This window comes from Ambystoma mexicanum, chromosome 4q, assembly GCF_040938575.1.
Source record: "Ambystoma mexicanum isolate Mex_15411 chromosome 4q, UKY_AmexF1_1, whole genome shotgun sequence".
In the NCBI taxonomy this organism is placed as follows: Eukaryota; Metazoa; Chordata; class Amphibia; order Caudata; family Ambystomatidae; genus Ambystoma; species Ambystoma mexicanum.
Window position 1 is genome coordinate 192189806 of NC_090928.1, and position 22889 is coordinate 192212694.

At 45.6% G+C, this 22889-nt stretch overlaps 1 long non-coding RNA gene across 1 annotated transcript in view; it reads left to right on the forward strand.

Moving 5' to 3' along the window:
• Positions 1-22889, forward strand: part of LOC138468491 (uncharacterized) — a 547794-nt gene that overhangs the window by 438162 nt on the left and 86743 nt on the right. The window lies entirely within an intron of this gene.

Consider the following 22889-nt stretch of genomic DNA (forward strand, 5'->3'; position numbering starts at 1 on the left):
GCCTGTTTTCGCGTGCGTCTAATGGACGAAAACTCGGGTAAGGTCCATAGGAAATTGTTCTAAAACCGAGCGAATAAGGCTTAAAAACACATGGCCGAACCGTAGGGGCAATAAACATTTTTTACCGAACCACTCCTTTAAAGGAACATTTACTTTGTGTACGGATGGCTTTTTCTTTAGAAGCACAGCTCAGAAGGATAGGTGCGGACGGAAATGAGCAAAAGAGGCACCAAACAGTAATATGGGGGGGTTAGGTGGACGGGCCAAAATGTTGTGTGTGTGTTATTTATAAGCTAGGGGCACTGTTTCTCAGGCTCCCTCATTACAGCAGTGATGCTGTTTCTTGGGGAGGATGGATGGCCTTAGCTCATGTAGTTTTCAGATAAATAGTACTTTTGCTAAAACTATTCACTGTGTACTGCATTGGTAATGGCTGCACACGAATAGGTGTTGGAGCTGTGCAAGGGAAATGTTGAAGGTGAAAGTTCCTACATCAGTAAAAAATGTATTTCCACACTATCCACGAGACATACATCTCATTGTTAAGTGTGTACAGATTCTCAGACACGTCACCATGCTGTGCGCCAGCATATGGTCATGTGGCATTCTCCACAAGGTGTGCAATGAAGTCAAATGTTCGTTTACATTATGGTTACGTAGCACTACTAGACACTTATGCAATTCTGCAAAAAAATGTTGTTGCAGGGATGTTATGGTTAATGGGCGCTACTAAAAACCTATGAAATTCAGTAAAAAAAAACTTTGTTAAAGGGACGTTATGGTTAAGTTGCGCTATTAAAAACCTATGAAATTCACAAAAAAAAAAAATCTTTGTTAACGGGACGTTATGGTTCCAAGTAAAACCGAAAAACCCCTGAAATTCACCAGTTATGGTAAGATAAGCAACCATAATTCGCGCCACCACCGTGCACTGCTAAGACTAACACCCAGGACATCAAAGATGACATCAAATATGTCATTGATGACATCACATGTGTAGCTCCCTCTTTTTTCCTTTACTGACATATCTAAGCCAGGTGGCTTTCTTCACTGTCAGTCAGGAATTAAAAAAATAAAAAGTACTATATTTGTAGACCTTACCCTTCTCATATGTTCTTACAATACATCCTTAGGGTACAGTTACATCATATGACACATATACATAGGAAAAGAAGGAATCTTGCAACACGAATCTTTTCTGTGCATCAAGTTAAATAGTTTGGTTAGGAACAATTTCTGGTAATACTGCGTTTTATTTTCCTTACTTTACATTCCCTGTATATGCTTCTAGTTGTATGCATTGTGGTGTCTTTATGTTTTGTGTGTAACAGTACAATTGTGCAGTAAGCGAAGCATTTGTAGGAACTTATGTTGCACAGTATGCAACAATCTGTAATGGATGCATTTATCATTTTACTCTTAAACATGGGAAGATTTCAATTATTGCACCTCTATGGCGCATGCAGCAGACAATGCCTACGTTTCTTCATGAGTTCGTTCATATACTGAAAGAACTCAGTAATGCAATGGTATTTCTAGCAATGCATTGCTTATTGTACTATTTGGCATACACTTTTCTGCCAATATTATAATGACAATCCCTTGTGGAGGCTATCCATGAAAACTAAATGCACATGTGATGTCATCAGTGATGTCATCAATGACATTTGTGATATCATCTTTGATGTCCTGGGTGTTAGTCTTAGCAGTGCAAGCTGGTGGTGCGAGTTATGGTTGCTTAGCTTTCCATAACTGGCGAATTTCAGGGGTTTTTCGGTTTTACTTGGAACCATAACGTCCCGTTAACAAAGTTTTTTTAGTGAATTTCATAGGTTTTTAATAGTGCAACTTAACCATAACGTCCCTTTAACAAGTTTTTTTTACTAAATATATATATGTGTGTATTACACAGCCACGGTAGTGTAGTCATGGTTAAGTTGCTAATCCCATAGGAAGAGCACTTTTTGGGCGGCTTATAACTTTGCTCCCCCTAGATGAATCCTCACCCAACTTTGCAAAGTTTGGTGAGATTTGGTCAAGGGGGGGCAAAGTTATAAGAGGCATCCCAAAATTTCTTTTTTTCCCATAGACATAATGGGAAAAAGATTTGCTCACGCCAAACCGCTGGACGGATTTTAACCAAATTTGCGGCATGAGTGGCGGCTTGGTCCCGAAAGAGTGCTTTTGTTAATTTGGTGTAAATCTGTCCAGCAGTTTTTTTTAAAACAACCAAAATCTAAGTTAAAAACAAATTGTGATATCTATATCCGCTCCGTGGATGGGACTCAATGGGAATGGGGATCATGGAAACACCGGCAGCATCTCGTAATGCTGCCGATGTTTCCTCGTCTGCCTGCAGGCGGGCGGTGTTAAACCCGCCAGCTCAGACCTGGCGGGAACATCACCTCCCGCCTGCAGGAGTCGGGATCAGGCGGTCCGGAAACAACGGTGGTGGCGGGTTTACCACCACCGTTATTTCGGGACCGCCTGATTTGTAATGAGGCCCATTGTGTTTGTGATGTCACTTCCGCTACCACTGGCATTTTCGTGTATTGACATACCTGATTGAAACTGAAAGGCAGCTGCACAGACAGGGTAACATAGACAAAGAAAAAACAAGTTAACACAAATGTAGGGGCACACAAAAATGGCAAGACATGGTCAGAGAAAGACAAAGGCACAGACACAGAATGCCAGGAGTACATGCACACAGAAAGCTGGGGACAAAGAAAGACGGGGGAACACAGACATAGAAAAGCAGAGAAAATCAGGACATGGGGGCATAGACACAGAAGTACAGGACAGAAAGACCACAAAGGACCATACACAGAAAGACACAGAGCACATAGACACAGAAATAGAGGGGCACATAGGCATTTAATAACAGGGGCATAGAAGGAATGGGGAACATAGACATAGATACACAGTTGAGAGAAATGCCATATACACATAGACGCAGAAAGACATGAGCATATAAACATAGAAACACGTTGGCACAGTAGCAAATAGATACAGAAGGACAGGGACACAGAATGACCAGGGATAAAAACAGCAAAACATAAACAAAAAGGAAGCAGATGCACAGACATAGAAAAACAGAGGGACAGAGAGAGAGAGGGACACAGAAAGAAACACACATTAAAAGAAATTCGGAAAATCGATGTCTCCCCGTTATCCACAAATTAAATAACACTTGTCTACCCGCTGTCTGCACCTCACCCATTCACCTGCAACACTCTTCTCCCTGTAAATTAGTGGCTTGTGTTCCACCAGTACTATTATAAGAAATATATGTTTTAAACACATGGAAAGAAGCTTGTATAATATTTGTACAGCTCTATGGCACGGGATGGTGAGAATTCCTTCAGTGCGCGTGCGCACACATGTATACTGCATTTATTCGCATGCATTCAAATTCAAACATTGGGCCTCATTATGACTCTGCCGGTCCGGAATCAAAGGTGGCGTAAATACGCCGCCACGATTGTTTCCGGACCGGCTGATTCCGAGTTCTGCAGGTGGGAGGTGTCAGTCCCACCAGGTCTGACCTGGTGGGAGTAACGCCACCCACCTGCAGGCGTAAATGGAAACACTGGCTCCGTCATAGACGGAACCAATGTTTCCATTGTCCCCATCCCCATGGAGTTCTATGGGACTCCATGGGAATGGGGATTTACGGAATTCCGGCTCCACGGGTTGTAATGGCCCAGTGATTCCGGCAATCACGGAGGCGGAATGGTATTTCGGGTCTGGCGGCAGCCTGCCGGTTTTTCCTGCACAGCTACCACCGAACTTGTAATGAGGCCTGTTTTAGCTATCGTTTTACTCTGCAACTTAATTCGACCTTCTTCCGTAACTCATATTTTCTATACGTTCAATGGTGGTACCATTATTAGTCAGCCATTGTTTCTGGGTGCAAATTTCGAAACGTACACACGTGCAGTCCTCTAATGTAATCTACCAGAATAGCCGAATTAAGGTTCTTAAACGGTATGCAGAGGTTTACACATCTCTTATCTGTCATTTGCAAGCACCGTCAATGTTTTTTCACGGTGGAATGTGCACAGAAGTTGTTTCGGGCTTTCTCTGACATAACTTGGAACAAAGTTGTTAAAAGATTTCAACACACTTGTTTTGGAAGAAAAGTCGGTTCACGTTTTAAATATGGCTACGGACCTGCAAAAAATTTCGCACATTTGTTTTGCAAAAAATCCTTTCACACACTTTTTGGGAAGTATTACATCTGCTGTTTCGAATGCCAGAGAAGCCTGCGGATGAATGCATACAACTTTTGAAAGAATTCTTAGCAGTCTTTGGGCCTCATTACAACCCAGGCGGTAGGTTCCTACTTTACCACCATGGTGTAAACTCTGTTTACACCATGGTGGATGGCGGATTTACCGCCCCATTCCAAGGTGAGTGGGGCGGTAAATCCCCATTCCCCATTTACCCTTCCCCATTCCCATTTTTGCCCCATAGGGCATAATGGGAGTGGGGAAGGCGCTAATTACGGCACCGTAAATTACGGTGCCATAATTAGCACCAAGGCGGGTTAGCGCCTTGCATTTTAACGCCTGCTAAAAGCAGGCGTTAAAATGGTAATCAGGCGTTAAGGGTTAATGGCGCCGACGGCGCCATTAAACCCTTAACGCCTGGGTTGTAATGAGGCCCAATGAGTGTTCTCCCATTTTATTATGCGACTAACTATATGCCAAAAACTGCATGAGTGTAGGAAGCACAGGGAGAGAGTGTGTGTTTGCAGAATTGTGCCCCGGCCCCGAGCAAGACCCCTGGCCCTGGGAGTCAATCATCCTGTCTCTTCAGTCCCTGTTCGCTCTCCAGTGTCCCCTTCACATGCCAGGGAATGGAAGTTTGGAGAGCGACCGCGAACGTGGACTGAAGAGACCGGATGAACTATTGATGACTACGGCCCAGGCAGCTGGGCTCCCGGCCCCCTCATTCAAGTCCTCTTATCTGTGACTGTCTTCTGTCCAGCAGTCCAGTCCTAGCTGGCTGACTGGATTGAACACTACAGATAGTCACACAAAGGGAGCGAACTTGGATGATGAGGGCCCGGCATGGGCACAAGACTCCAGTATGCCGCTCTCCGTCTCCCACCATCAAGATGGGTTGGGGGGTAGACGGAGAGCGCGGAACTGAATACAAGACAGGGGATGGTCCAGTGAAGTCCAGAAGCGGTAGGGGGTGGGGGTGACTTGGCTTTTTTGATGTGCCAGACGCACATGTGGTTGTCTCGGCACTGCATCTAGGCCAACCACGCCCTGGCTCACAGGCAGGACCTCAGCTGGCACAGAGAAACACTCCGGATCTGCAACAAGTGAAGGCGGCACCGCTCTAGCCGGTGCACTCCCATCTAACCCCACCCACACTCAGTCATACCAATTTTCATTGGCTGACAAACAGTCAATGAAATAAATGTTAACTATTTGCCCATTTCTGTTACTATACTGTTAACTTGACACAACGTTGTTTGCATATAAATTAATACTGGTGGATCCACCTGTCTAGCGCCACCCTCCTAATTCATTAGATTACGCACTGCGCACGTCCCTAAGAGCTCTGTGCTGTATAGAAAGAAAAAACTGCGTGAAATGGGATGCGCCGTCTACCAGACTCAGCCTGTGTGGAAGGCCACGCCATGTTATCATTATTTATTTGTATAAACATTGCAGCAAAACTGCTGCGCGTACTGCGTTCAGTCTGAGACTTTCAATAAATGAATAATCAATGCACAAGGTTTTCTCTGCACTCTGGGAGGCCGAGATAGTGTCCCCACGCACCGAATAAGCAGCCGTAACTGGACCGGGGTCTGGGTTTCGGTACTCACTCTAATCTTTAATGTGATCTTACATCTGAAGGCAGTACCAGACTTGTGGAGGGAGGTGATCAACCGGTTTTTAAAAAAGATGGTCAAAGTGACCCGGCATGTTATCGTCCGATCTCCTTACTCGACACTTCAGCCAAAGGGTTTGGGTGTGTGTTGTATTGTGGGATTATGGACTGGGTCAAAGAAAACCAGATCCTCTCTTAGTACCAGCATGGCTTTCGTGAGGGAATCAGTACAGTCGATCAGATATTGAACCTGAGCCTGACCCTGGATAAGTACGTCTGAGGTTATAAGTGAATGATTTACCTGGGTTTCATGGACCTTTCCACTGCCTTTGACACTGTTGCCCACAATCAACTCTGGGAAGTTTTGCACGATTTATGTATGCCAGAGGACATACAGCAAATTCTATTTCAGCTGCATTTAAATTTGTTGGCGAGAGTGAACGTGGGGAGTAGAGGCCAAACAACTCATGCATTCCCTGTAACGAAAGGAGGGAGGCGAGGGTGTGCAATAGCCCCACTTCTGTTAACCTTTACATAAATTCACTTCCACGAGAACTGTCCGGTCTGATGAGTGATGTTCTGAGGATAGCCGGCCAAAAGATATGCATATTGCTATATGCGGATGGGTACGACATCCATTCATCGCCCGTTTTCTTTTCGTGGCACTTTTTGCAGCTGATTTTTTTACCACTAAACCCATGGAAAAATATGGGGGTCGGTCGTATATAAGGTCTAGGGAAGTGTGGGGGCTAGATTGTAAAGAGGTGGGAAGGAAGTTTAGTGGTGAAACGCCCCCCAACAAAAACAAAACAAAATTCAACAGGTTTTTGCAGCTCAAAAACAGCTGTAAAATATGCCAGAAAAAAAATTGGGCGATGGAATGACTTAGAACCATGCAGATGACGCAGTCCAAATCGCCAGAACTAAACCGGACTTGCAAATATTGGTGAACAGATTTAATAATTATATGGGGCAGAATGATTTGAAAATGAACGAAGGGATATCTAAGGTCATGTACGCGGGTAATAGTAGACCCTGGGGAAATGCAATATATGTAGAAGGTCGGAAGCTGGACTGGGTCTCTTGTTTTCCTTTACACAGGTGTCACAATTACACGCAACCTAAGATGGTCAGCACATATCAGGAAGCAAACATTGAAGGCCTCGCAAATCAATGGCTTAATCTTGAGGTTTGGCTCAAGAATGGGCGGGTTGCCAATAGAGCATATTTTCCATATTTGTTAAGCAAAAACGGTACCGTTGCTGACCTACAGCCCTGCTGTTTGGGGTTATCAGAAATCGAAAACAGCCCGGGTTTGGGAAAATCATTTTGTAAGGAAAATCATGGGTGTATGCCAGGGCTTCCCAGGGTATCTGTTGCATGAAGAACTTGATCTAGTTTACATACAGGATCTCATTTCTCTTTAACCACTTATGTATCGTTTACGTTTATGGAGAAACCCTAGTTTATCGTTAAGTCCAGCCTTGGTAAGAGATGTAATGATCTCAAATGTCGGTGGTTCTTCCCCTTGGTGAAACCACATCATGACTTCTCTTTGCGAGCGAGGTCGTACATGCCTTCTGAATGAAGGAATGATGGTCAGTAGTTTTATCTCTCATCGAGTAAGTGCTAGGAGGGAAATCGAGCTGCAAAAACAAAGCGTGCAATTCTATCATAAGAATGTCATTCCTATATCTCCCACAATAAGTTACGTTACTGTGTCAAAAACCGGAGGAAAAGGGGAATTATCCTCTGTTTTAGGACACATTTGCTTTGTGCGCATGCACCAGCATTCATTCTGCAGAATAACAGTACCAGTGGGCGGAAATGCGCATGCTCTGTGCACAACACACATGATGGACAACACTGTTTGCTTTTTTGCCCTATATTCCTGACCCCAAGAAAGGGATTCATTTTCCCATTGATGAGGCATGTTCAAGTAGCTGTTAGGCTCCTTCTTTCTGTCCCGAACGTATACGTGGCGCAGTGCATCTACTCTTACATCGAAAATGTCTTTTCATTAAGTACCCGTTCCCTAGAAATGGAAACTCCTTGGGTCATCATATGCTTGATTTGTAAATGTTTGTAAACGTGCTCTGTGTATGGCTTTTTACATTTTGTATGGATGGATTTTATTATTGATTCAGTGTATGTAATATCTGCAGATTATAATGTTGTGAGTTGAGGAATTTTAGGTCCCGAATAAACTATTCAGAACTGTACTGATATGTTGCTTGCATAGGTAGATAGCAATATGACATGGCTTCCATGCACCAGAGTTGATTTGTATGTCCCCTGAGTGCAGTAAGAGTAGTGTGCCAATAGTGATGTGTGCTGAGGGGGAGTCATGGCTGATTTGGTGCACCTTGGCGGATGAATCTAGGTGATTAAAAAGTCTTGGATTTTGAATACCAGTTTCTTGAGGTGGGAAGCTCTAATAAGTTAGTGGGCGCAGGTGTGCTTATGGCCATTGGCGGAAGCTTCATAGATGCATACTATGGTGATGGTTAGTAGGGGGGCATAGAGATTTATCAGGCCAGTGAGACTAATAAAGAGTCACTATGGTAGTTCTTTAGCGTCCATATCCTGTGAGGAGGTTGGGCAATTGAGGCTTTATTTGGCACCGTGTTTATGCTAATTGTAGTTCTGGTTGTGTTGGTGTGTACCACCTGAGAGGTGCTGGTCCATTGTGAGGGTCGCAGGGTTCCTTCTGTTATGAATACCATTTCTAGCCGATAGACTTGAAGACAGAGGTCCACGTTTGGTCCGCATGACCCCCACACGACTCTCGGCCCGAAGACAGAGACAAGACAGATACACCTCACTCTTAGGCCCTTCATCGCCATCATTAATGTATTACAGATATGAGAAACTTTAATCTCTCAGGCAGCCATTCAAGTCATACCCAATCGATAAAATGGAGGAGATGGAGATGTCATCAACCGAACAAGTCGACAGACCACACATCGAGAAGTCAATTATATCATCACTGACATCACAACATAGGTGCCCCTAGACATGAAGTACATAGGTATCCACTCATGAGTTTACACAAACATACATTAGTTTATTGCATATAGACCCGAAACACATGCTTATGACTCACGCAAGTAGATGACTGATACACGTATATATCTCTATGCATATCTTTATATCTTTCACCAAAGCTGAAACCGCAAGACGCCAAGTATACGTATAACTAGCTTCTACATGCTTGATTGCCACTAACATGGGAAGCCATATGGACAAATGCTGAAGCTATCACCACGCTGAAGTGAATGAGGAAGGGGAGATAGAATTCGAGTACATGGAAGGGCTAACAGATCGCTGCAGCCAGAGACAGGCAGACCATAGCCTCCAGCGCAGACACAGTGCACCCCCAGCCAAGGATAAGTGGATACGGAAAGTTCCAGTTACCAAGACAGTAACCCACCTGCAGGAAATTCAGGCTAAATTCCTCAAAATTGCAAGCAGGAGAGCTCCATTTTGTAGTCTCAACACACGTGACCTAGAAGAGTAGGACAATGCCTATTCACTCAAGGTAGACGGAGAGGGGCTGTTCCCATCAAACCAGACGTGGAAGAATACAAGTGTTGCTCAAGAATGAATAACTAAATGCACTCTATCAGGCTTAGGTGATCAGAAGTGGCAACATTAGGGAACACAGGGCACCTCCATGTTCATTCCATGTTCATCGTCTTGAGAAGGTACACACAGCCTGGTAACCATCCAGGTTCCCAGGGCTGGGAGGACACATTCTGCCCAATCCAGAGTCACCTTTCACATGAAGACATAATATGTTGCAGAAGCCAATAGTTTCCCCACGACCCTGCAACTTTGCATTTGTTACAGGTGGAGGTGGTCCCAGGAGGAGCCACCAGATATGGCTACCCAATAGTAGAACTAATGGCTCTATGTCTTATTTTTGCTTTTTGTAGTTCGCCTAACAAAAAGACTGATTTTTTTCAGCCAATTTTAGGCAGCCTACAAAAAGCAAAAAGTCTATATTGCTTCCCCCCACCCTGCCACCCCCCACCCTTGCTTGCCAGATTTTGGCAAAAGTGGGAGATATCACCCCTGAACACACCTCACTCAGCCCCCACCCTCCCCACCAAGACTCCCCCAAAACAAAACAGACAGACAACACACACACAGAAACACATGCACACATACACTTACCTGTTCTCCCCGACGCTGCTTCCAGGTACTGGTCAGCCTGTAAGCCCCTGCATGCACTCATGTGTGGGAGGGTCGTGACAGTTTGATTTAGAAAGACTGCTCTGTGTGAGCACACAGCGGTCTTTATAAATCGGTCTTTGCTAAACGATTATATCACTTAGGACCGAACTACCCCTATAGAATATAAAAGTTTCACCATAAACTGACCAATCTGCATGCCCGATAGGTTTCTGGGACGGAACCTGGTTTTCTGACATCACTCCTGAATAAAGCAGGGTGACACTCGCTCTAAAAACAAGAGCTCTGGAGAATGTATGTTTTTCAAGTGTGATCCCTGTCATGTCATTTGTTAGATAATAAAGACAGTAAACATTGCCCTATGGCGGTGTCTTCCGTTCTTGCGGCGGGGAGCCTTGATGAGCCCGAGGATCTCTGTGCTGGTACTCGGGGTGGCTGCTATAGAGCCCCTGCTGCTCCTTTACAGACTTAAGAGACAAATTAAGCAAATTAGTAACGCAGTCAGCACTACACTAATTCACAATCTACAAACCTTATTTTCAATGTGGGAAAAAGGTTGCAACATCAGTTTTCAAACATCACTTTATAGAATCTGTCTCTGAAATTCAAAATAAAATGATTGGCTGACTGTTGGACGGGATATGTGAAAAATCATCTGAAAGAATTTTCCTGAAACCTAAAATTAATATTTAAAAGTTTATTAAAATAATCACTCGTTTTGAGGATGATTATAGATAGGCCAGGGCCATCTGAGTCTTACGTGATTACCAGCTCTAGGACTTGGCAGTAGTTCCCTGTTTATGTTGTTTAATCAGGTGCCACTGATTCTCCTCATGTGGCTTGACTTCTTCCCAGCACGACTTTCCTACCCTTTGCAGATTCCTGCACATCTGTGACTTGTTCTCTAGCCCATTTCTGCTCTGCTTGTTGAAGCTCTGCATCATTCCCATCACGTTCTGTACAACATCACTAATGCCTCTCCAAGCGCTTGTCCCACCTTTGCACCAGTCTCTGACCACAGCTCGCAGTTCCCCCTCATTTTGCTCTGTTCTGCATCACCCTCTCACACAGTAGCCCGCTGCTCAACTTTGCTCTGCTCTGCGCTGCACTGGCCTCTCACAATAGGCAGAAGTTCACCGTTGCTTGGTTTCCGCACCACACCGGACCACTCAGCTTCATTGGCAAGCATACACCACTGGGTGCGCGTCCAGCTGGGCAGTCGATGATTGTGACACGTTGAGACACCCTGACCAGCATGCACATTCTATGTATCAGCTATATGCCCTGACGATGGGCCACTGGTCCAAAATGCATAGGCTTTGTAGCTTTTTGGCATTGGCCGCAGTATAGTGGTCAACACATTGAATACAACATTGCTTTTCACAACAAAAATCTGTAATTTACTTTTTTCAACCTACGAATACAGCAAGATCACCGACACCATTAACGTACATTGCTCTGGCTCTTTAGCTAGACTAAGGGTGTGCAACCCACACTGCTGGCTTTCACTAGCCAAGGTCCACAGTCTGCCTCTACCCCAAAAGGATGCCAGGGGAAGGGAGTCACTCCCCAGGTCTCAAAGACTGAATATTAACAGTCAAGACAGACAGGAGAAGGAAGCCATTCTCTTTGCCCAGCAGTGTGGGACATTTTGCCTTCGGGGAAACCAAATAGCCAGGGGAAGGGATGCATTCCCCCGGGTCCATGCCTTTTGTTTAAGAGACTATTCTTCGTAAGGATTTACATCCTCTTTTCTTCAAAAAAAGCTTTCAACATTCACCAGGGCAAGGGAGTCATTCACCTGGAGTAAGAACGTTGCGTTTATTAGAACTCTTTGGATGTAGTGTAAGGTAGAGAGATAGGTTCTTGACACAGGACAGTGAACTTTCAGTGGACAGACATTCGGACTGTTTTCCTTTAGCTTTAGTTTGAGGCAGGGAAACCTTCATAGAGATTGGGATAGATAGTTTTTTGCAAAGCTAAATAAAGGTTTATAGCCCAAAATATAACGCCTCCTGGTCAGTTGCCTTCTTCTGAACCCTTACAGGGTCTACATTTTGAAAAAACCTCTTCGAAGCCACGGCCTTTAACACAGGTCAAGCGTTGTTCCACCATTCCCCACATTATTGGCATTTGTACCCCAGTATAGCATCCTGGGTGCTACTGGTTTACTTTTTAAAGAGAAAATGCTTGACATGGGCAGCTCAAATGGTTTTTCCACATAAAATATGGGCACCAGGAAAATAGCACAGGAAGCTCTCGGAAGAATCCTTTTTCTATCTGATTGGCAGCCGGCTGGGAAGATGGAGGGTTGGTTTGTGGCACAATGAAGTGGAGGCAGCAACTAAGGGCCACATTTTGAACTTTCTTTATTTGCGGAGGCGTGAGGCAGGCAATTGGCAGAGCAGGCAGAGCCAGCCGATGCAGCGGACAGTCATCTCAGAAAACAGGAATTTGCCACTGAATGTAACCCGCATTCTGAGTAACCAGATTACCTACTCACCCCCATCCCGGTACTATTTCAATTCCTTCATATTTTACTGCAATGCATCAACTTGCTTGTTGATAATTCTCAAATGGTATGGATTACATCACATTTGTGATTTGTATAGAAGCAAAATGATTGAACGAATTGATGGTTAATACGATATTTAAAAATGTTTAAAGGGGCTTAAAAATGGTCACAAGGCAGCCTTTGTTATTTGGGGACAGCTAGAGGTAGCAATCACTCCTCCCATGTTGCTGATTGCAAACCCTGTGGGTTGCTCTGTTAGTAGAGGTTATGGCGTTATCCTTTCCTAGTGTTAACAACTTGATGTCTCCTTGCGGCCCGAGTCTACTGAAGGCTCCAACATAGATTTTTAATGAACATCGCATGAAGAAATTGAATTGAAATAAAGTCACCATGACACGCTAAAACGTTATCTAACAATGTTTGTTGTCATCGAGACAGGTAATTACAGCCCACAGCACGACCAACTCAGACTCTTTCCCCAGCCAACTGCTAAAGCCTAGAACACCCTCATCACGGCATATTCCCCCAACACCACACAATCTTCATTCCACATCCACCTTCTAGATCCATTCACCCCCCACCAAATGCATGTAACAGAAATATATAATCGCCAGTCACGAGGTTCAAATATTATAAAACAGCACTTGGGGAGGCTGGATAAAAAAATGTGTGATGTGACTTCCGTTTGCGCAATGCATTGTGTGAAAAGATGCCACAGGACTCAATGGGCTCAATGGGCCTCATTACGAGGCTGCGGGTACTCCGGCTGCCGCCGGTATTCATTTTTTCCGGCGCCCAGAAATGGGCAATTACCAGGTCATTAAGCCTTGCCTGACCCGGTATTTGCCCATTCCTGGGCGCCAGAAAAAATTCTTCCCCATTCCCATTTGAGCCCCATAGGGCTCCATGAGAATGGGGAGGTTGGATGCACCGGCACCGTTAGTAACGGTGCCGGTGCATCCGACATTCTGTGCTCGCGGGTGCCTTTCATCCCACCAGGTAAGAGCTGGCGGAATGAAAGGCACCCGCGAGCACAACTCAGAGTTTGCCGGTCCGGATACAACGGTACCTGCATGCTTACCGGTACCATTGTATCCGGACCAGCAAGCTGGTAATGAGGTTGTATACGAATTGTTCGAATGTCAATTGTTCGAATAACAATTGACCTTCTGCACAATTGACCGAATTTAAATGGTCAATTAGGATATATATGCGGGGGGAAACCCACCGCAGCCCCCCACCTAATCCAACCCCCACCCCAACCCCCCTCCCAATCCCCTTATATTATTATTACACCAATCAAACCCATAATATATATTAAAATGACTATACGGTCAATTGTGCAGAAGGTCAATTAGGACCCCTATTATTCAAACAATTGTGTCATTCGAACAATTGTAAACAAACAATTCGGGTAATACCGGTAATGAGGCCCAATGTTTTTCTGTCACAGAATGAAACGTTTTCTTGTCTGGTTTTCTAAAAGACATCTTGATTTGCATTGCCTATGTGCTACTGCATTTATTTCTAATCTGTCTACATATTTTTAGGTACATAGAATGTTTTTCTTTTGTACCTGTTCTAGGCTCTTGATATCTAGAAAGGCAGTAGTCTATAGTTACTTCATGTCAAAGACAAGCATCTCACAGATGTTCTCACAATGAATGCCTAAATGCTAATTTGCAGTAAACCCCTATATGGTCTGGCTACTATTGTTATTTGGCATTTAAATGGTGCTCTATATATCATTGTTATGAACTCAAAGTGCTATGGCTGTGGTACCGAAACATCAAATGGTCTGTCGAAAGCATCTGTAGCAGTCACAATATGTGTATATATTTAACACTGCTTTTTACTTGGATGTCCCGCTTCCTCCTCCCCCAGATGTAGCTGTCTGTTTTGTAACCCCCCCCCCCCAATCTCCCTCCACCCAATGGCTATCCAACAGCCAAAGCACATCAACTTCCTTTAAACAATATGACAACAGGAGATGGGTACATCACTAAATCTGTCGATGTGTGCACTTCTGGTGACAATATCAAATGTAGAGATGATATCAATGCAGCACAGATACACACCGCTGTCAGCCAGTCACATGCCAATTATTCACACAAAAAGAGAAAAACACTGGAGGAAAGAGTTGAAAAGTAAATGGGGGATTTCCCATCAAAGTTTCTTCTCCCAGTAAGTAAATCCTAGTTTCCATTCCTTTCCCAGATAGGGATTTCCCCGTCCTGCTTTCTATCCTTTTAGGGGATGTCCTCGTTCTGTTTCCTCTCCTGGTAGGGATTTCCCTATCCTGCTTCCTCTCCTGGTAGGGATTTCCCTGTCCTGCTTCCTCTCCTGGTAGGGGATGTCCTCTTTCTTTTTCCTCTTCTGGTATTTCCTCTTTCTGTTTCCTCTCCTGGTAGGGGATTTCCTCTTTGGATTTCCTCTTTCTTTTTCCTCTCCTGGTAGGGGATTTCCTCTTTCTGTTTCCTCTCCTGGTAGGGGATTTCCCCGTTCTGTTTCCTCTCCTGGTAGAGATTTCCCTATCCTGCTTCCTCTCCTGCTAGAGATTTCCCTGTCCTGCTTCATCTCCTGATAGGGGATATCCTCTTTCTGTTTCCTCTCCTGATAGGGGGTTTCCTCTTTGGATTTCCTCTTTCCTTTTCCTCTCCTGGTAGGGGATTTCCTCTTTCTGTTTCCTCTCCTGGTAGGGGATGTCCTCGTTCTGCTTCCTCTCCTGGTAGGGGGTTTCCTCTTTCTGTTTCCTCTCCTGGTAGGGGATTTCCTCTTTCTGTTTCCTCTGTGGTAGGGGATTTCCTCGTTCTGTTTCCTCTCCTGGTAAGGATTTCCCTATCCTGCTTCCTCTCCTGGTAGGGGGTTTCCTCTTTCTCATTCCTCTCCTGGTAGGGGATTTCCTCTTTCTGTTTCCTCTCCTGGTAGGGGATGTCCTCGTTCTGTTTCCTCTCCTGGTAGGGGGTTCCCTCTTTCTGGCATGCTACCAACATTAACCCTCAAGGGAGTGAAAACGTGGTCCAGGACATCAGGCATTCTACAAACTTTAACCCTCAGGGGAGTGAATACATGGACCTGGACATCAGGCATTCTACCAACGTTAACCCTCAGGGGGAGTGAATACGTGGGCCTGGACATCAGGCATTCTACCAACATTAACCCTCACGGGAGTGAATATGTGGTCGTGGACATCAGGCATTCTACCAACAACCCTCTGGGGAGTGAATACGTTGTCCTGGACATCAGGCATTCTACCAACTTTAACCCCCGGGGGATTGAATATGTGGTCCTGGGCAGCAGGCATTCTACCAACATTAACCCTCAGGGGAGTGAATACGTGGTCCTGGACATCAGGCATTCTACCAACATTAACCCTCTGGGGAGTGAATACATGGTCCTGGACATCAGGCATTCTATCAACATTAACCCTCACGGGAGTGAATACGTAGATCTGAACATCAGGCATTCTACCAACATTAACCCTCACGGGAGTGAATACGTTGTCCTGGACATAAGGCATTCTACCAATTTTAACCCCCGGGGGAGTGAATATGTGGTCCTAGGCAGCAGGCATTCTACCAACATTAACCCTCGGGGAGTGAATACGTGGTCCTGGACATCAGGCATTCTACCAACATTAACCCTCTGGGGAGTGAATACACGGTCCTGGACATCAGGCATGCTACCAACATTAATCCTCGGGGGAGTGAATACATGGTCCTGGATATCAGGCATTCTACCAACATTAACCCTCTGGGGAGTGAATACGTGGTCCTGGATATCAGGCATTATACCAACATTAACCCCCGGGGGAGTGAATACGAGGTCCTGGACATGGACATCAGGCATTCTACCAACCTTAACCCTCGGGGGAGTGAATATGTGGTCCTGGTCATTAGGCATGCTACCAACATTAACCCTCACAGGAGTGAATTCGTGGTCCTGGACATCAGGCATTCTACCAACCTTAACCCTCGGGGGAGTGAATACGTGTGCCTGGACATTAGGCATTCTACCAACATTAACCCTCATGGGAGTGAATAAGTGGTCCTGGACATCAGGCATTCTACTAACATTAACCCTCTGGGGAGTGAATACATTGTCCTGGACATCAGGCATTCTATCAACTTTAACCCTTGGGGTAGTGAATATGTGGTCCTGGGCAGCATGCATTCTACCAACATTAACCCTCTGGGGAGTGAATACGTGGTCCTGGACATCAGGCATGCTACCAACATTAACCCTCGGGGAAGTGAATACGTGGTCCTGGACATGGACATCAGGCATTCTACCAACATTAACCCTCGGGGGGGGGGTGAATACGTGGTCCTGGACATAAGGCATGCTAACAACATTAATCCTCGGGGGAGTGAATATGTAGTCCTGGATATCAGGCATTCAACTAACATTAACCTTCTGAGGAGTGAATACATGGGCCTGGATATCAGGCATTCTACCAACATTAACCCTCAGGGGGAGTGAATACGTGGTCCAGGACAGCAGGCATTCTACCAACATTAACCCACAGGAGAGTGAATACATGGTCCTGGATATCAGGCATTCTACCAACATTAACCCTCTGGGGAGTGAATACGTGGTCCTGGACATCAGGCATTCCACCAACATTAACCCATGGGGGAGTGAACACATCGACCTGGATGGTAGCCACTCTACCAGCTTTGACCCTCAGGGAGTGAACACTTGGCCCTGGATGTTAAGCACTCTACCAACATTTAAACGTGTGAGAGCCCACCTGCGATCCAAACTATGACTTTCAGGTGGTTATGCTCATATCTCATCACAAAGCGTGTAAGCCACACATATATCTTTCTAAAAATCTGGATTTTAAAAGAGGGAGCGGTGTATCTCCTTTGCCTGTCAATAACTCATTTTTATAAGCCATAATCTACTGTCCTCTGAGCAGCAATTGATTTTTGTGCAGCTGATGACATTAACGTTAGTCATAATCCTTCAGACATTCTCCAGTCATGCCATTCTCAGAGCCTAATGGTCTCTGAAATTGATGGCTCTAGGGAAGACGTGTTGGTGCTGCTGCAGAAGGTGGCCTTCTACTTCCCTATGGTGTGTGCTTCTGGCCGACTTGCCAGGGGTAGTACTCTGGTCTGCACCATTAAGAGAACATGCCATCTTCCCCTCTTCCTTCTTTGTTTGTTTGTTTGTTTGTTTATTCATTTGTTAAGCGCACCAGACTCGTGAGTAAAAGGGCGCAGCAATAAGGAAATCCAAAACTTACATAGTTACGTATACACAGGTTGCAATATTTACATATAGCAAGATATACAGTTTTTTACATGAATACAGGATATATATAATGTGCAAAATAGGACGAAGAAAGGAATAGCCGAAGAACTTAAATAACTGAACAATAGGCACTGTACAGAAGATACATGTGCCACGTGGGGCCCTTTGTAAGATACTGGCTCCCGAATGGATCACAATGCACAAGGTCTTCAGAAATTAATGCAGAAGTCAATGTTAATACAGTAGTCCGCTGTTACTGCAGGAGGATCAAATCACTATAGAAGTGGGCAAGTCCTCAAGGGTGATGGGAGACTAAGGATTCATAGCAGTGATATGTTTTATTACATTTTTCCTGAAGTGTGAGTAGAGTTGGTCTGCTCTCAGCTCCTGAGGCAATGAGTTCCAGCTTTTGGCTGCCTTAACAATAAAGCTATTACCCCCGATGGTGGTGAGCTTGTATTTGGGGATAGTCAGACAATTAGTATTCCCAATTCTGGTAGGTCTGAGAGAAATTCTTCTCTGAAGTTTATCTGTGAGGTAGCTAGGGGCTGCGTTATTAAGAGCTTTATGTGTCAAGGAAAGTGTTTTTAGTAGTATTTTGTTAGATGTGGATAGCCATTTATGTTGACGTCTCAAGAAAGAGATGTGGGTTTTCTTATTTATGCCTAGGGCTGCTCTTAAGGCGTTATTCTGTAGTGTTTGGAGCTTTCGAATGGTAGATTTATTGGCCCCACTGTAGAGGGCATTGCAGTAGTCGATTCTGGAGAGTATTAGAGCTCTAGCCAGGATCAGACAGCTATTGTCAGAGAGGAACGGTTTACCAGCTCTGAGTAATTTGCAGGACTTTACTCTGTTTATCTTCAGGTTAGGTCCTGTTTCACATTGAGGCACTTCTAAGGGGGCACCACTAGAAGAATGGTATGTGTGCCATGACATCAGAGTTGGAAACATCAAATCTGGCCCCATTGCAATGGTGAGAACACCCAACATGAACTGTGCCTGAAGTGCCATTAATTCTATCCTCTGCCCTTTTCCCAGGAGGCTACGCATTTGTGTCATAAAACATGACCCGCATCCCTCAAGACGCTTAAAAGTAGAGGTTTGGAAGATGTTGCTTTCATTTTGGTGTTTGATGAAGTGAGTGCATTCACCTGTGCTATACATTCATAGCCTCTCACTTCCGAGCTCTGCATACTTGCACACAATGCTAGATGTTTTGGCAGCCTTGCACGGCCAGCAGGGATGTCATTTCACCAAAATGCCAGGGCTAGCGGAAGTGATATCACATGACCAATGACCTCTGATGACATCACAGGAAGTGGTGTTATTTGACCCCACCCCAAAGTGATATCGCGGGAAGCGACGTAACATGACCTTTCACCCCTTGACAAAACAGGAAGTGGCATCAAATAGCATTGTTCCTAAGTACACTATGAAAAATATGGTTATGATATCACTACAATGTGATACACATTTCAGACAAGAATGGATCGCCATATGTATCGTTAAGATCAGTGTTTATAGGCCCATATTACCAAATTATTGTGAATGCAAGCAGACGTCCAAGGCCAAGCGATAATGATGTATTATTATATAGCACTTACGCGTAAGCGCTTTATACAGAAAAAATATACATACAGTATCACCCAACCTGTGTTGGTACTCATTTATCGACCTCAGAAGGATGAAAGGATGAGTTGAGGCGTTTAAGAACAGACTAAATCAGTGACTCACCCCCTGAAGTCTGCCTGCAATAAACCTTTAATGAGTCATTATTGTATAGAATTCCAGAAAGACACATTATTTGGTATTCCTAACCTTTCTTATTTGGGGTCACTGTTGAAAGTGTTAGACTTGTGGAACCCCTTTTTTTTTTTTTTTTAAGAGGCCTGAACAAGAAAGCCAGTCACTCCAGAAGCAAAGAGCCACATGTCGCTGACCACAGCCCAGGAGTTTGCATTAAAAAAAAGAGAAATAAAAAGACTGTTTTTTCTTTTTTTGTATTTTTAGGGGTAGCAAGGGAGATCACAGGGGTGGCAAGGGAGACCTCAGGGTCCGCAGTTGCGACCCCAGGCGACCCCTAAATGACGTCCCTGACGGGCAGCAGTCCTACCTAGCGTAAGAAGCAGTCTCACCCCCACTGTTGCACTGAATGTACTCCATCACACATACGCAGGGTCAGATTGTGGTGTGGTACCTTAGTATTATTTTGCACATGTCACATTGCACTTTACGATATGGTATATGCATATATATTGTGATGTATTTTAAATGATGGAATTGCTTGTGTATTTGTTATTTTATAAAGTCCAACAAACTTACTAGCCAGCTATGGCGGCTTTTATGATGCAATGACTAAGTGAATGAAGAATTGTTGAGTGATAGAACATATCCTCATTTCATCTTTTCAGTGTAGTTTTATGACAACCTGTCTACACTGCTTGTCATTATTGATCAAAGCAAGGCAAGGGCACTATTATCACTGTGGTAGCGCCTTGTGCTTCTATTTCTCTGTGCTATATGTGCATCTGTTCCCGTCATAATTGGCAACAGATCTTAAATGATTGTAAGTTATTATTTTTGCATCCACTGAGAACAAGCGTTGCCTGGATATCATTGGACATCCATGGCTGATACGTGTGGTTTGTCAATGACCTGCTTCATAGCTGTAAACACTGCAAGCCTGTCAAGGAAGAAGATTTGTACACATTCTAGGGTAAAATTAAGGATCAGGGCAGGAAAACTGTTCAAGGTGCTGTAAATAGCTGAGATAAGGGAGGGGAATAGACACGTTCAGGTTTAGGGGCCTGAGGAGCTCGGGCTTTGCCCATTGAGGGAAGATGGTTATGAACTGTAGGAGTGAGGTGAGAGACAGGGGTGTGGAGGGATGATTTCCCAGACTTTGGCTGCACAGTTTGTGGCAGTTTGATTTCTTCACTTCTTGCACTGTTGGATTTATGGTCTGGAAATGGGCGCCCACTTCTGTTTTCTTGCCGCACGAGTCCATTCATTGTCCTGACCATCGGGTGATGCATTCGTCATTTTTTCAGCAATATAACCCAGCAGGCTGAACAGGCCCAGCCAGTCACAAGCTGCTCCTCAAGTTGAGAGCCCAAGCACAGCGTGGGCGCATAAAGATGCCGCCTGGGAGGTGTCACCCTGCCATATATTGCTGTCCGTAGCACCCACAAATACCAGAAAGGAAATCAAGGGTGCTAATGCGGTACCCCGTCAACAGGGAAGGGGAGCACAGCTGTTGTAGATGAGGGTGTCCCGCTCCCATTTTGGAACCCTAGCTTGTACCAGTGAATAAATCCTACATCCTGAACTTCCTGAATGGCTGGTGCCCTATTCCAGAGTCCTAACGCTTTGAATAGAATACAACTTTTGAAAATAAAACTTGATGTACCTGAAGGGACATGCAATGCAGATGATTCTAGGTGGGAGAGATTGTGGTGGCCCGCCTCCAGTCACCGGGGGGGGCCCACACCAGATTTCAGGTTCCCACCGACTCAGGCCTCTGGGGGCACCCAGCTAGGACCAACCCCGGGCCTGAGAGCACCCGGGGCGTCCAGTAAAGGCCGCGTCCATGTGGCAAGGCAAACAGAAACACCAAACACAGACACGAGTTGCCGCTTCCTGGGGCTCTGCTGCACTGCCCTCCGCGTGCCAGCAGAGCCTATTTTATTAAGGGAGCGTCATGACACAGTCATGACGCTCACGTAGGAGCAACCACTAGACCAACAGACAACATCCCTCCTTTATTATAAAAAACAAATATCAAACCCCACTGCAAACGGGAGCCCTGTACTGGGTTACACTTGGTGCATTCTAGTCCACACACCCACTGTGCCCCTACATCATCACAACAAACATTGGGTGCATTCCAGTCGAGCACCCCTTACCAGCTACTAAAAATGTACATTTTTAGCACTGCACACAAACAGGTGTGTTCCAGTCCGCACACCACGGGACCCGACGGCGGGCTGTCTGAGCTCAGAAGATTCCGGGATCAAATTGCCCACTGGCGCTGCTGCAGGACAGGAAGAATATATTTTCTTCATCTTCCTCCTTTCCGACATCATAATGTATTCCTCTGGGACCCTCTGCCACCTGGACCGCTGCCACTCTGGGGGTCTTTCTCCCCTTTGACTCACTCCCTCCCGATGTCCCGGCCATGCTGGCTGGAGTTGGTGGGAGGCACACCCGTGCGAAGTGATCTACTTTCCCGCACCTCCCACAGATGTCCTTTCGCAGGGCATTCCTGCGGGTGTGGGAGATCCCACCCTCACTGATGGCATATAGTGGCACTGGGGTCTCTCCTTGGCCAGTCTCCCCTCCTCATCGGCTTTCCTCCTTGTCACTTGGCGGCAGCTGCCACCTCCTCAAGCTTTACTCGCTGCATGGGGGCCTCCAACTTGAGGTGGCGTCTAGATGAGCCCATGACTGAGGCCCGCACCTCCGCCAGTTCCTGGGCCCGGCCAAGCTCTAGTATTCAATCCAGGGTAAGGGTCGGGTCCCTCAGGACTTATTTGCGTAGCTTTGAGGAGCTGCAGCCGCAGATGATCTGCGCTCTGATCTCATCCCCCTCGAAGTTTCCTAGGTCGCAGGACAGTGCAATGCCACGCAGCTTCCCATGGAACGCATCGAGGCTCTCCCCTTCCTCCTGCCTCGCCCACCTCACCTGAACCGTTCATAGTCCCTGTTGACCATGGGTCGGAAGTACTCGTTGAGGGCTGCGATGGCTGCACCGTATGACTGATCTCTGGGCCTTAATGTCTTGAATAGCCTCTGAACCGCCAGTCCGGCAGAGTATAGGAGTGTTGGGCATTTGGCTGCATCTTTGATCTCCATCGCCTCAAAGTATAGCTCTAGGTTTTCTACCCCGGCTGTCCACCTGGGTCCCAAACTAGCAGGCAAGCCCATTGTGTCAAAGTGGTGCAGTGGCGCAAGCTGTCCTCGACATATACCCTCTTTGTCGTCCTCCGTCATGGTGACTGCTGGGCGGGCACACTACGTGGCTACAGGAGGTAGGTTTTGGGGTGTCTATACCTTTAGGGAT